The sequence below is a fragment of the Carettochelys insculpta genome, chromosome 16 (assembly GCF_033958435.1).
Source record: "Carettochelys insculpta isolate YL-2023 chromosome 16, ASM3395843v1, whole genome shotgun sequence".
In the NCBI taxonomy this organism is placed as follows: Eukaryota; Metazoa; Chordata; order Testudines; family Carettochelyidae; genus Carettochelys; species Carettochelys insculpta.
Genome location: NC_134152.1, coordinates 21,860,164 through 21,873,864, shown reverse-complemented (window position 1 = coordinate 21,873,864; position 13,701 = coordinate 21,860,164). Strand labels below are relative to the sequence as shown.

At 44.4% G+C, this 13,701-nt stretch overlaps 1 long non-coding RNA gene across 1 annotated transcript in view; it reads right to left on the bottom strand.

Annotated features, from left to right (window-relative positions):
- LOC142021619 (uncharacterized) overlaps positions 1-13,701 on the bottom strand; it is a 288,908-nt gene that overhangs the window by 271,721 nt on the left and 3,486 nt on the right. The window lies entirely within an intron of this gene.

The following is a 13,701-nucleotide window of genomic DNA, read 5'->3' as shown; positions in this document are numbered from 1 at the left end:
AATGAGAAGCAACTGTCTAGGAAAGAGTATGGCAGAAAGGGATCTATGGGTTATAGTGGACTGCAAATTAAATACGAGTCAGCAGTGTGATACTGTTGCAAAAAAAGTGAACATGATTCTGGGGTGCATTAACAGGTGTGTTGTGAACAAGACACAAGAAGTCATTCTTCCACGCTACTCTGCGCTGGTTAGGCTGCAGGTGGAGTATTGTGTCCAGTTCTGGGCACTGCATTTCAAGAAAGATGTGGAGAAATTGGAAAGGGTCAAGAAAAGAGCAACAAGAATGATCAAAGGTCCAGAGAACATGACCTATGGAGAAAGGCTGAAAGAATTGGGCTTGTTTAGTGTGGAAAAAAGAAGATTAAGGGGGGACATGAATGCGTTTTTTCAGGTATCTAAAAGGGTGTTATACGGAGGAGGGAGAAAACTTGTTCTTCGTGGCCTCAGGATAGAACAAGGGGCAATGGGCTGGAACTGCAGCAACAGAGGTTTAGGTTGGACATTCAGAAAATGTTCCTAACTATCAGGGTGGTCAAACACTGGAATAAATTGCCTAGGGGGGTTGTGGAATCTCCATATCTGGAGATATTTAAGAACAGGTTAGATAAATGTCTATCAAGGATGGTCTAGATAGTACTTGGTCCTGCCGTGAGGGCTGGGGGCTGGACTCAATGACCTCGCAAGGTCCCTTCCAGTCCTAGCATTCTATGAGTCTAGTGTCACTAGTAAAATTAAAAACACACACACCCCAGTTATTTTTTTTCTTCCTATGTGTTCGATCAGACAGGAAGAAAAGGGACTGTAGGGCCTCATTACAAATACCTGGGGCGGGAAAGGCCTGGTCTGCTCCCAAGCTTGAAATGAGACATAGAGAAGGGACATCCGGCATTGGAAGGAAGGGAATAACCCCTGTGACCTTCTAGCACTGAGTGATTAGATGCTCCTAGAGCCATTATTTGAGTTAGCAAGCAGCAGGCATGATGGTTCTTATCCCAGCCCATGCTCCTGGGCTGACCACATACCATTGCCAAATAACCATCAGCCAAAGGAAGGAGCTGTTTTTTAGTGATTTTTCCACAATTAATTTAAAAATAAATTAATAAGCTTCCCCTTCTTGGCACAGCCATCTCTGGCAGCTCCACAAGTGACTGCTGGAGAATTGGGAGTGTCCCTCCATTGGTCACCAGCTCACCTAGTTCCCTGCAGCCTTGGCTTTGTGGCTCAAAATCTCTGAACTACAAGAGACAGCTGGTGCATCCCAGGAGATGGGCTGCTCCTGAAGCCAAAGCAGCAAGAGTCCAATTTGTAGCACAGTGAGCACAAAGCCTGGAATACCCCAGGGCATGGAGTCTCTGCACTTTCACCATCAGAATCCCCAGTTGTAAGAAATGTTCTAGGCACAGCTGGGCCTTCTGGAGGTATAAGGGGGTGAGGCCTGGGCAGGCCTGTATGCCAGCTATTCCTCAGCAGCCACAAAGCTGTGGGGCACATTGACTGTAGCAGCTTGCCAGGCTGGCTGAACTACCTTCTGGTTGCCAAGCATAGCTGAGCATCAGCCATTCCTATCACCTACGCTGGGCTCTGCACAGGGCATCAGACTCCTCTGCTTCATTGGCCACCTCTGCAGTGCCTTGGCTAAATTCCCAAAGTCTGGCCCAGAATTCATGGGACTGGTGGTGATAAAACCAGGGAAGGAAACCTCTGGCTTTGTCTCTGATTGCTTCACAGTCCTGGCCAGAAACACACATTTCTAGGACACTGCTGGGGACTTGCATGAATATCTTGTGGTGGAGTCTCCCAAATATCAGAGCCTGCCATGAGTGAGAGCAGGGGCCAGGTCATTCAGCTCTCCATCGCTAATATATTTACAATCCTCCTCACAGTCTTAAGGACTTCTGCAGAGGGATTATCATCAATTCCACTGCAGAGTAGCCACTAACATTCCATACAAAGCCAGACTCTTTCACCGCAACCCCCCACCCCATTTTTTTTTTAAACTTCAGACCTGTGACCCTTCTGCTGAAGTCAACAGGAACAGGCTGTTTGTGCTATTCTCTCCAGGGATTACAGTGGCCCTGGTGTCACAATGTGAAACCCACGGATGAAGTGGGGCTCCAGTTAGTAAGTAGGGGGCTCCATGCCAGAGTGTGGATCACGATGCCAGATCAGGGCCTTTGTTTCTCCAGGGCTGATCTGAAATGTCGGTGACCTTTCCTTCCAGCAATGGCGTTGTCAGCATGAGCTCCACTGACTGCAGAGGTGAGTTTCAGGTGACAAGAACAGAACACAGCAAGTGGAATTTATCTCTGACCTTCAATCCTACCCTGTGATGGGACACATTCCTATATATTTTCAGAACCTGAGCAAAGTCACCACTTGCTGGTTTCATTTGAGAGGCCCACACTTTTGGCCAAGCTCCATTTCCTTCCCTCCAATGCAGTAAGAGCAGTCTATGACTCAGCCTTCAATAAAATACAGTGCAGACTATTAAAAAAGGACACGTAACATAAAAATAAAGTTCTTACAATACATTTTCTGGGCAAGAATTTTTACAGCACCTTTATTTATCCTGTAAAACACAACATCCTGTTTTGCCCATAAAGTTGCTTTGTACCAGTACACATAAACGCTATTTTTAAAGTAAAGTTTTCCCTGTGGTAAAATAATCCAGCTGTGAAGAAGCGCAATAGACAAGAAAGAAATATTGTGCTTTGAAAGATGTCCAGATCCCTTAAGGGTGAAATCCTACTTACCTTTCATCGAACTCACTGAGAAATAATCAAAACTCACCCCGAGTTCTGCCTAAGAAAGGATCCCAGGTACAACCAAGCAAACTCTTTATAGAGAAATGGGCGTTGATGGGAGAAAAAGGAGCTGATGGAGTGGTCTGAGTGTTAATTCACAAATCTCCCCTGAAAATGGAGCATTTTTGATGAAGTCAGTCATGGTGCATTTTCTGACATTCATGAAAATGTCAGTAGATATTTGTCCCCATGAGGCAACCCGGTTCACTCGACTGAGTGCAGGACTAGGCAGCAGGAATTCCTGAGTTCTCTGCCACTGAGTGCCTTATAACTATTTTGTATTGTTCTAGCAACTCACAATAGCTCATTAGACTTCACAACAAACCTGTGAGATAGGTATATATCCCCATTATACAGCTAGGGAAAATCTACTACAACAGAGCATCTCTCACCCACAGTTCTGCTCCAGATTTCATTTAAATGATTTTTCTCTGCTGAGTTCCATGGACTTTGGAGCTGGGTGTCAACCCTCCGAAACCCACACATAGCGAGTCTTTCTGATGCATTTGTCACTTGCAGCAGTGAGAAAAATGACCAGTCTACCAACATCTTCACCAAAATAAATATTTTTGAGATGAAATGGGGGAAATGCTGCTTGAATCCTCACCAAAAAAGAAAAAAAATCATGTGGCCTGTTTTATACATCTCAAATGTCAGGATTTGGCCCTAAATCTGATCCTAAAAATACAGTTTTTAAAAGAGGCAAACCAAATGGCACTTGAAAGATATCCAGGGGCAGGGGAATCCTTTGTTCTTCAAAAGGTTTCAGTGTAGCCTCCAGCAGTAAGCTTGAAGGGTATTTTAGATGTGCTTTCAGGCAGCGACACTGTATAACATTGAGTGAACTGAGGACAGTTGTCATGAAAATATCCTTCATTCTCTAGCACTGGATTTCCTTCCTCAGCTGTAACTGTGCAACATGCAGCATATCAGTGACAAATCTCAATGGCGCTTGAGAAAAATAGGTAGATTCCAAAGAGAGGTCTACTGAGTGCTTGTCACTTGAAATACCTGGTAACGGTGCTATTTTCCAATTCCCAACTACTGCACTTCTTCATTTAATAAAACAATTTCCTTGTTTGCAAATAACATCCAAAGCCTGAAAGGTGTGTGCTCCACTTTGCTACGGTCCTGGGGAGAGCCCAATCCTCAACCAGTGTAGACTGGAATGGCTCCATTGAAGCAAATGGGACTATTCCAATTTATTCCAGGTTAGGATCAGGCATAGAGACTGGTGGAAACTGGCATGTTGAAAGCTGCCATCATGAATAATCGAAGGAAAATTGTAAAAAAAAAAAAAGATCGAAAGACCTATTTTTAGAGGCCTTTTCTCTCCCTTCTTTGGAAAGGTAAGAACTATACTTGAGGTCTTCAGCTGGAGTAAACTGGCACAGTTCTGTTTGCTTCAGCCCTCTGACAATTGAGTGCATGCTCTGATGCAGTGAAAGTCCACCTAGGAGACAACACAAAGCCCTTTTGTTATGGCCTCGTATGAATGATCAAGCTTTGCTTATGCTGACTTTAAAATCCAGAGTGAAAAAATGACGCCACGGAAAAATCTCATTGACTTCAGTGAGGCCAGGATTTCACCTCATGCTTCCAAGGTCAGTTATTATGAGAGAGCTCTTGGTTTTCTTGGCGTTAAAGCCATGGCACGATGGTGTTTGCAGGTTTGCAAACACAGAACCCCTTTGGAGTCTTCATTTCCCTCCCTTTATAGAGCCACAAAATAAAACTGTATCACAGGGGGCTTTTTTAAAGCAAAGATGTATGCTCAATGACAAGCTTGTCAATAAAACCTGCAGAGCATCCAGATTCCCAAGGGTGCTCTGTCAACAGCAAGTTGGCAGAACCCAGCACTTTTGAAGACAGCTGTACCCTGCTCGCCACAAGGAAGAACACCTCTGTCAACAGAAATCTCTCGGCAAAAAGCCAGACTGGACATTCGGGGGGGGGGCCTTCTGTTGACAGAAGGGGCTTCTGGGAGACCAAGCAGCTCTGTTCGCTGTGCTTCTGGTTGGCTGTTTTGCTGATAGAGCAACTGGACAGCGCAGCTGCTCTCCGTCAATAGAGCGGATCGCTGTTTCGATCTGCCCTGCAGTCTGGTCGCAATCTGTCGACAGAAGTTTTGTTGAAAGATATCTTCTGACAAAAACTTCTGCCAACAAATCCCTCTAGTCTGGACGTAGCCTTTGATTTTGTTCACAATGAGATGATTAGCTGCACCTTGACCAGTAGGTGTCATTGTAATCAATAGAAAACACACCAGGCTCTTCACAGGAAGAGGGTGATTTGTCCCCAGCCATCATAAAATATTCTGTTTGGATTTTAGTGATCACTATTTTGCTTCTAGACATTTATTCAGTTCACATCAGGGGGGTAACACTGCTCTTCAGAAATGGCAGCAGAGAGTAAAGTGAAATGATATGCATTGGTGTAATTTGCTGGACTCTACTCTACAATTATGCTCAAATCGGACTGACGTTTTTTTAGCAGCATAAACAAAATCTGTTTAAGGACCCAGATGATGAACGTAAAATACTTGTGGAGTTAAAATAAATTAATAAAGGCATTTAAACAGAAATATTTTAAAATCAATGCAGACCAAGCTATACCCAAGATTTCAGACTTCTGTGAGTTCTCTCTCTTACATCTCTTGATGTCCTTGCAGCTAGAGAAGAACACAAGGTGTTAGGATCTGATGCCTTCTACATACTTCCACAGCCCATTGACCTAAGTTACACAACTTCAGCTAAAGTAACAGAGAGAGAGCCGTGTTAGTCTGTATTCTATCGAAACAAAAAAGCGGTCATGTATCACTTTAAAGACTAACAAAATAATTAATTAGGTGATGAGCTTTCATGGGACCTTGATAACAATTTTTGGACGTGTGCTTTATATACTGAGTCTGTTCTGGTATGGTTATGGTCTGAAGAAGTGGGTCTGTCCCACAAAAGCTCATCATCTAATAAATTATTTTGATAGTCTTTAAAGCGCTACATGACTGCTCTTTTGTTTTGATAGAACTTCAGCTATGTGAATAAGTCAACAAGTACGGTAAGGTGACAGCTGACACTCACCCATTTACTTGGCTTACACTTCTCGTTTTGCTGAAGTACCAGAATTGACAGGAGAGCCCTTGGTGGTTGATTTAGGGCCTCTAGTATAGACATGATGAGTCAACCGTTGCTGGACTGATTGCTGCCCATCAGTGTAGCCCAAAATGAAGACATGCCCTAGGTAGTAGCAAAGTCTACAAAAGTTGAGGTAGAACTATGGCACCGTCAGCTCAATTCTTGGCAAGTACAAAGTCTTGTGGTTCCCAGGGCACTGCAAGTGGACCATAGGCATGAACCTGCCTCTGCCCCACCGAAACCATCTGCAAAAGTGCCATGGATTTAGTGGTGCCTGGCTGTTGTCTATGTGTCCACTTCTTACCTGGAGATCTGATGATGTTGGACTTGTTTACATATACCAGAGGCCTCTACTGGTGTGTTTTGATTTGGGCCCATTTTGGAGATACCTGATCCTCACATGGTGAAAAACACCCTAGCTGCATGGAATGACTTACCATGAATTAAACCAATTGAACCAGCCCAGATGTCTTTCTAGTGCGTAATCAAAATCTCAAAATGCTACCGAACTTGATTCAGAGTTCATGAATCTAAAATTTAAGAATATATTAATTGAGCACAAGCAACTGCATGAAATCTTAATGTGTCCACGGTGTTTTTCTGCAGTGTAATGTGATGTGTTTGTGCAACTGCTGATAGGTAGTAAATTAAAAGGTTGAGGAAAGGAACAAACATAAGCCTGACTGTGCTGTAAATCTCACCTGCATTCTGTTTAGTTTATTTGGCCATTACATTGAAATGATTGGTCCAAGGTGATTACTACAAAGTGCTCCCCGTTTAGGAGACAATAGCAATATCATCTGTTAAGAAAATACAGAAGGCAATGGCAGGGGTGCCCATCAGCCCAAAATACAGCAATAACCAAACAATTAAAGAGCATTGCCAGGTTATCATCCCTCTGCTGTTATGGACTCTCCCTCCTCCAAGCCAGTCCCCTCCTCTGTTCCACGCATCCTGCTACTTCTCCAGGCCCTCCTCCCTTTTGCATTATATTGATTTTGTTAACACTCTTTTCATCACTTCTCTCTTCCTGCTGCCACTGAAAAAGATTATCCCACTCATTTAGTCAATAGCTAGAGGTGGGGAGTTACTGAAGTCTACCTTTCTCATTGCAAGGAGAAGTGGTATGTGCATAGTCTACATCAGTGGTTCCCAAGCTGGGGTCTGCAGACCCCTGGGGTGCCTGTGAGGGTGTTGCCAGGAATCCATGAAAAAAAAAAAAGCTAAATAAAAATGATCATAGAAAATAAATTGCCAAGTTATCATCCATGATTATTTTTAAATTAAATATCTTCCAATATTGTTATTAACTGCTGCCTGAAAACCTCTGTTGTGGTTTCCTTTTTCATTTAATAAAGTGTACGTAGCAGCTAGAATTGGCTTTGATGGGGGTCTGGGAATGGTTTGGGGGGCAACTGGGGGTCCGCAGTAGTGAAAAGGTTGGGAACCACTGTTCTACACAAAGAATGACATAACCTTATAGAACAAAAAACCAGTCCTGTAGCATTTTAAAGACTGACAAATAGTTTATTGGGTGATGAACTTCCATTGGGCATACAGACCCTCTTCTTCAGAACTGAAGTGGGTCTGCTCCATAACAGCTCATCATCTAATAAACTATTTTGTTCGTCTTTAATAAAGTGCTACAGGACTGCTTTTTTTGTCTCCTGAAGATACAAACTAACACAGCTACATCTCTGTAACTATAACCTTATAGGGCTCTGCATGTCCATGCCCTCTCATTGGGTATTATGGCTCTCAGCCAATCAGAGCATACTGATTTCCATTCTGCAGGGTGATTCAGTGTGCAACTTTTACATAAATCAGTCTCTCCACCAATCAAGCAGCAGGTATTTGCATAATGGCATATAACAATACAGTTGGGGGTCAGTAAGTGTGCAGCATAGCTGTACTCTATTGTTTGAGGCAATTCCATTTCTGTTGAACAGGAAATTCTTGGAATGATTGTCTGCCTAGCTAGCCTTTCATGCTATGTTCACCAGGTTGGTGTCGGAGCAGCTGTGAAACAATGAGGCGACACCAGAGCCCTATAGTCAGTCTGCAAATAAATGGCAAACTTGCACAGCTGATAACAAGATATTCTCTTAACAATTGCTGATGAAGGGAGGTCTGGCACAAGAATGGAACCCATCAGCAAAGCAGGGTTCCCACCCAGCTCTGTGTCACTTTTGGGTGAATTGGCTAAACTCTCTTGGCCTTATCAAAACAAAAAGCAGTCAAGTAGCACTTTAAAGACTAGCAAAACCATTTTGCTAGTCTTTAAAGTGCTACTTGACTGCTTTTTGTTTTGATAGTGTATAGACTAGCACGGCTTCCTCTTTGTTACTATTCAACATGCAAGGCACTACATTTAGTCTCTTGGCCTTAGTTTCCCAGATATAAAATTAGGAAGATAACAAGCCCTTCCTTCCAACAGTTTCTTTGTCTCATTTGTATAGATTGTGAACTCTGCAGAGCTTGGAGCCAAGGACAAACATAGAAGACAGGTATCTATTCAGGATTTTCTGGGAGGTGTGCTTTCTTTGTTAATGTGGACCACACCCCCACACAACGGGCCCAGACAGTCCCTGCCCTTGTAATCCCCAGCCAGGCTGTTTGAGGGCAGAGTGGGAAAGGGGCAACTGGGGGTGTGCTTACAACCCTCACACCTACCCCCTTGCCACAATGTACAGGGCCTAGTGAGAAGTATTTAATATCAGGCTCTTCATTCTAGCACACAAAGGTATAACACAATAAAATGGCTGACGCTGAAGCTAAACAAATTCAGACGGGAAGAACAACATCCCTTTTTACCAGTGAAGGTAGTTAACCAGTGGAACAACCAAGGGTGGAGGTAGATTTTTCCATCAGTGGCAATTTTTAAAAATTGATGGAATTTTTTTTTTTTAAATATCTGCCTTAGGCTCAAACAGGAATTAGTCGGAGGATGCTCTCCGGCCTGTAACACACAGGAAGTCACGCTAGGTGATCACAGCGTTCCCTTCCGGTCTTATAATCTGAGTCTCCAAGTGGGGTCAGTCTCTTGTTCTGTCCCTCAATTCATTGCTAGAGTCTCTAAGTAGCATTGTAATACAAACTGTAACAGCCATTAATACTGTAGTGGCTGTAATTACTACAGTCACTTCCATAGGCTTTGTTTTGATCACTGTGGGGCAGACAGTCACTGCTGGCCCTGGGGAAAGACAGGAGGGGGACCCTGCTCTGCACCACCGGAAGGGGAGGGGCCAAAGGTGGAAGGGGTGGGGCCAAGGGCAGAGAGTACTTTGTGCTGCTTCTTTCCTTGAGAATCCCAAAGAGCAGCACAGCAGCACTACTATGGCATTTTGCAGGGCTGCTGCTGCTGAACTAGCAGTGACAGCAGCCAGAGCTCCAGTCCCCTTGGAAATGCTGAGCCTGGGGCAATTGCCCCCTTTCTCCCCCCGCCATGTCCGAGGGCCTGGCTGACTGCTTCAGAATCACTCATTTGAGCAGAATTGAGCAAATACTACACCGCACAGCCAGTAAAGCTACATGAGAAATATAGCAAGAGCAAAGGGTTTTCCAGGAGCCACAGGCCAATGTAAAATTCTATGCATGATCTATTGTTTGGAAGCTTTTCTTTCTGCCCCAGCAGCGAGAGAGATGCACTCATGGCTTGGTCAAGAAAAGCAGCAGGACAGGCTGAGGTGCGTGCATCGGGTGAGGAGATTTTGAAATTAGGCTGACGTTGCAGCTCCACAGAGCTGGCATGCTCTGACAGGTCAGTGGTCTCCACTCCAGCATGGCTGTAATGTTGCACTCTCACCACTATTGACTTTTGTTCTGGACATTGTTGTGGAAGAGACAAATTACAGATATGCTTCTAAATAACATCACCCAGGCTCACTGCTGCCAGGAGTGCAGAGAGGAAGTGATCTGAGACTGAGTTATGAAGAGAGGGTAAGAAACAGGAGCTGATCGTTAGGACATGTGTGGGACAAGACAGCAGGAAGAGTAAAACAACTCAAAAGCAAAGGATAATCCATTTACCTAATTACTTAGTTATTTTTTCATTAAGGGCCAGCTTGAACACACGTAATATACGTAGGTAGATAGATGTGTGATTTCTCTATCCCATGCAGAGTTGAGAAAGAGCACTAAATTTACGCCTCCCAGGGACGTGGTTTGAGCAGGGGCAGGTCCCCTCCTAGTGTTAAGGGTCTGTGATGGTATCAGTAACTAGTGGTAAGGGAAGGGATAACCAGATCCTCCCCCTCCATCAGGGCCAGACCCAAGAGCCCTACTTACATGCCTTACAGAAGACATTTGCTACCTGTTGCCGCCTTCCCTGCATCTCTTTCGACCTTCAGTCCTTCCTTGAGGCATGTTGTGGTTTGCTGTTGCACCTTGCAACATGGCAGGCTGGGGAGCCCTAGTTTCAGGCAGCAGTCTTCCTCCTGGGAATACCCTCCTAGGATAATCTCTCTGCAGCAGCGCAGGTGGGACCACCTCTCTCCATGCACCATCTCTGCTGTTCGCAAGAGAATCCCTTTTAAGCCCCTCTGCAACAAGAACAGGGTGGGACATCTCAGGGTCTGAGCTGTTCCATCCTCCCATCTCTCCAGTGTGGGCTTTATTGACTCAAACACACACCCCTCTCCTTGAGTTTGGTGTTGGCATGCCTGCGTCCAAGTCTTGCAGCTGCACTCTGCTGTTCGTTCCCCAGCCTGGGGCCACATGGAAGGCATAGATTTGTAAGGCCAAATACCGTCTCATAATCCAGGGGTTGGAGTCTTTTATAGATGTTAGCCAGTGGTGGGTAGGTGGTCAGTTATCACAAGAAAGGTGTTCCCTGTAGGTAATACTGCAACGCTTCTATGTCTCACTTCACCGCCATGGCTTCTTCTATACTTCTCCCAAAGAAACAGTTTAAACCTCTCTACTCCAGCCCTCTTGGGACCTGACCAGTGCTAAACCAGAGAACTTGCCAAAACATGAGGTCAGTATTGTCTAACAGAAGACATTTAGAGGTAGATTAGAGCTAAATAACAGCACCAAACATCAAAAGCCAGGACTGGCAGCTGTAAACAAACCTCATGGAACCATGGGAAACTTGGCCAAACCCAGGATAAGTGGACATCCATCATGCTGGACCACAGATGCTGTTAAACTAGAGAGTGCCAGACTAGAGAGTTTGTAGTTTCCTGCTGATATAAATGATTGGATACTCTTCCCGATCAAAATTTTAGCCTGCCTGTAGTCTCCTGTCCAAAAAAATTTTTGACCTACTTTAGCCTCACGTCAAAAGCATGTTTGTCCAGGAATGCATCCATTGGATGTTGGAAGGTGGTTGTGGCCTATGAAGGCCAAAGGACATGATCTTGTAATGGTACAGGCAGAAAGGAGTTGCAATGCTCATTTTCTCTCAAGATCCCTCCAATGGGGGCAGGTCTGCCAGTAACTGCTGTTCAAATGCACGGCCAAGACAGATTTTGTGGCCCTCTGGTCTCTCCAACAATTTGTCCACTTGTGGCATGGGATATGCATGAAATGTAGCTATTGAATTCACTTTTCTGGAGTCAGTGCAAATCTGAGTTGTGGCATTCACCATGTGCACCAAGACACCTGGGTTCCACCACCCAATGTGCAATTCTTTTAACACCTTGAGGTTCAGAATCTGCTGATGAAGCATGAAGAGGTAGATAGTGTTTAGTGTGCATCAGTTCAGATAAAGAGGTTATGTTCTAGAAGCAAATGGAGAGCAAGAGGCACTCTTATGTCTGCCTTTCCTCCATAGCACTCAGACGGCTTATATACAAGCAAACACACATACACATACACCCAGCCACACAATTGTGGTTACATGGTATCAGTTAAGCTGAGTAGTTTAACTACCCTGAAGGCAAAAGTTACATATAGATATCAGGGATAGTGCTTGGTCCTGCCAAGAGGGCAGGGGGCTGGACTCAATGACCTCCGGAGGTCCCTTCCAGTTCTAGGAGATGTGTATCCATGTATATATGCTGAGGTTAAAGGTTACAGTTGGCCCTGGACTGATTGAGGCAGTCCCAGTCATGAAGAATGCACGTTTCAAAACAGAGCTTTGTCTTTAAAAAGATTCTGTGTTGAAAAAGCTGGGCAGGTAAGGTGGGATGGAGGAGCGGGGCAGGAAGAGGTGCTTCCCCATACTCAAGATGGGCTCTGATTGGTCCATGTTGATAAGGTTATTTATGGTTTCACTCCAATTGCTAGCAAGGAACCACTCTCCTGCACTGAGAAACAAACAAACCAACCTCCCCCCACACACACTCTCAATATAGTGTGATTGACAATTACAGGGGCTTTACCGAATCATACTTTTCACCTAATTTAAAAGGGAACAGCTTAGCTTCTGCTTAATACACACCCCTGGAATACCATACTATCATTAAGACGTCTAGGTTTCTCTGGAGGGAATGATTCCTAATGAAGCAGATTCTCTGTCCCACGCATACCAACATGCAATGTGCCACTACTACTAATCAAATCCACCTTCAGCTGGATTACAACTCTGTCAGAGTGTAAAACCTAGCAGAGAGCGCACAATTGATCAGGCTGCCTGTTCAGAGACAAAAGGAAATTTCTGAAGACTTCCTCAAATCTCATGTGACTGACTCAGGCATACAGCAGGGAGCCCTGGGCAAACTAGTAAATATCTGAAATTCTGCAGAAGTAGGTCTTACCCAGGAAAGCTCATTATCTAATAAATAAATTTGTTAGTCGTTAAGGTGCTACAGGGCGGCGTGCTTTTTATCACCCGCACGATAAACAGTCAGTAAATGTTTTTCTGTCCTTCATGGTTAGCTGCCTTCAAAGCTGATGGTTGCTGTGCAGTTGCATTTGAGAAGACGCTGTGGCACTGAGCATTTAACTGCCAGCCTTGCAGTACACAAGTCTCTCTTGTAAATATGTGTATGTCTACACTGCTCATGTACATTCTGCATATGTAACAGTATGCTTGTGTGCATGGATATGTGGACACTATACAAGCGGTGCTCATCTACTCTGACGCTAATCTGAGGAAGTGGGTCTTTGCCAAGAAAGCTAATAAATAAAATTGCTGGTCTCTAAGGAGCCACAAGACCGCTCTGTTTTTGTGACGTTGCAGACTAACAGGGCCACTACCCCTGTGAGACTACTGTGTCACTACATTTATGCTGTGCCCTTAACTCAAAATAAGACAGCAATTTGCACTACTCAAATTGCATCTCTCATTTCAAGTTCATTTTGAAATAGGCTATTTCGGCACTTGGTACTATCTCTACAGTGTCAAATGTCGAAATACTGGCTATTTTGACAAAACAAAGCAGCAGAAATGTAGCACTTTAAAGACTGACAAAATGATTTATTTGGTGATGAGCTTTCATGGGACAGTCCCACGTCTTCAGATCAATTTCATTTCCATGGCTATCTTCATGGCTATTTTGAGGCATCCCTAACTCCTCCTGCAACAAGGACTACATCTACACATCCCAGGGGGGTTATTTTGAAAATCCCGTTTACACAGGCTGTGCGTGATTCAAAAGTGATGCTTTCAAACTGCACGTGGCTGCCATTATGCTAATGAGGCACTGCACATTCATGGCACCACTTCATTCGCATCTTCCTAACTCGCTCATTACCCTGCCCCTTCTCAAAGGAAGGGGCTAGTGTAGATGTGGCTAAGAGGTAGAGGGATGCCGAAATAACACGCCGTTATTTTGAAAAGTAGATGAAAATAGGGTGCATTGCATAGAGGCGGGGTA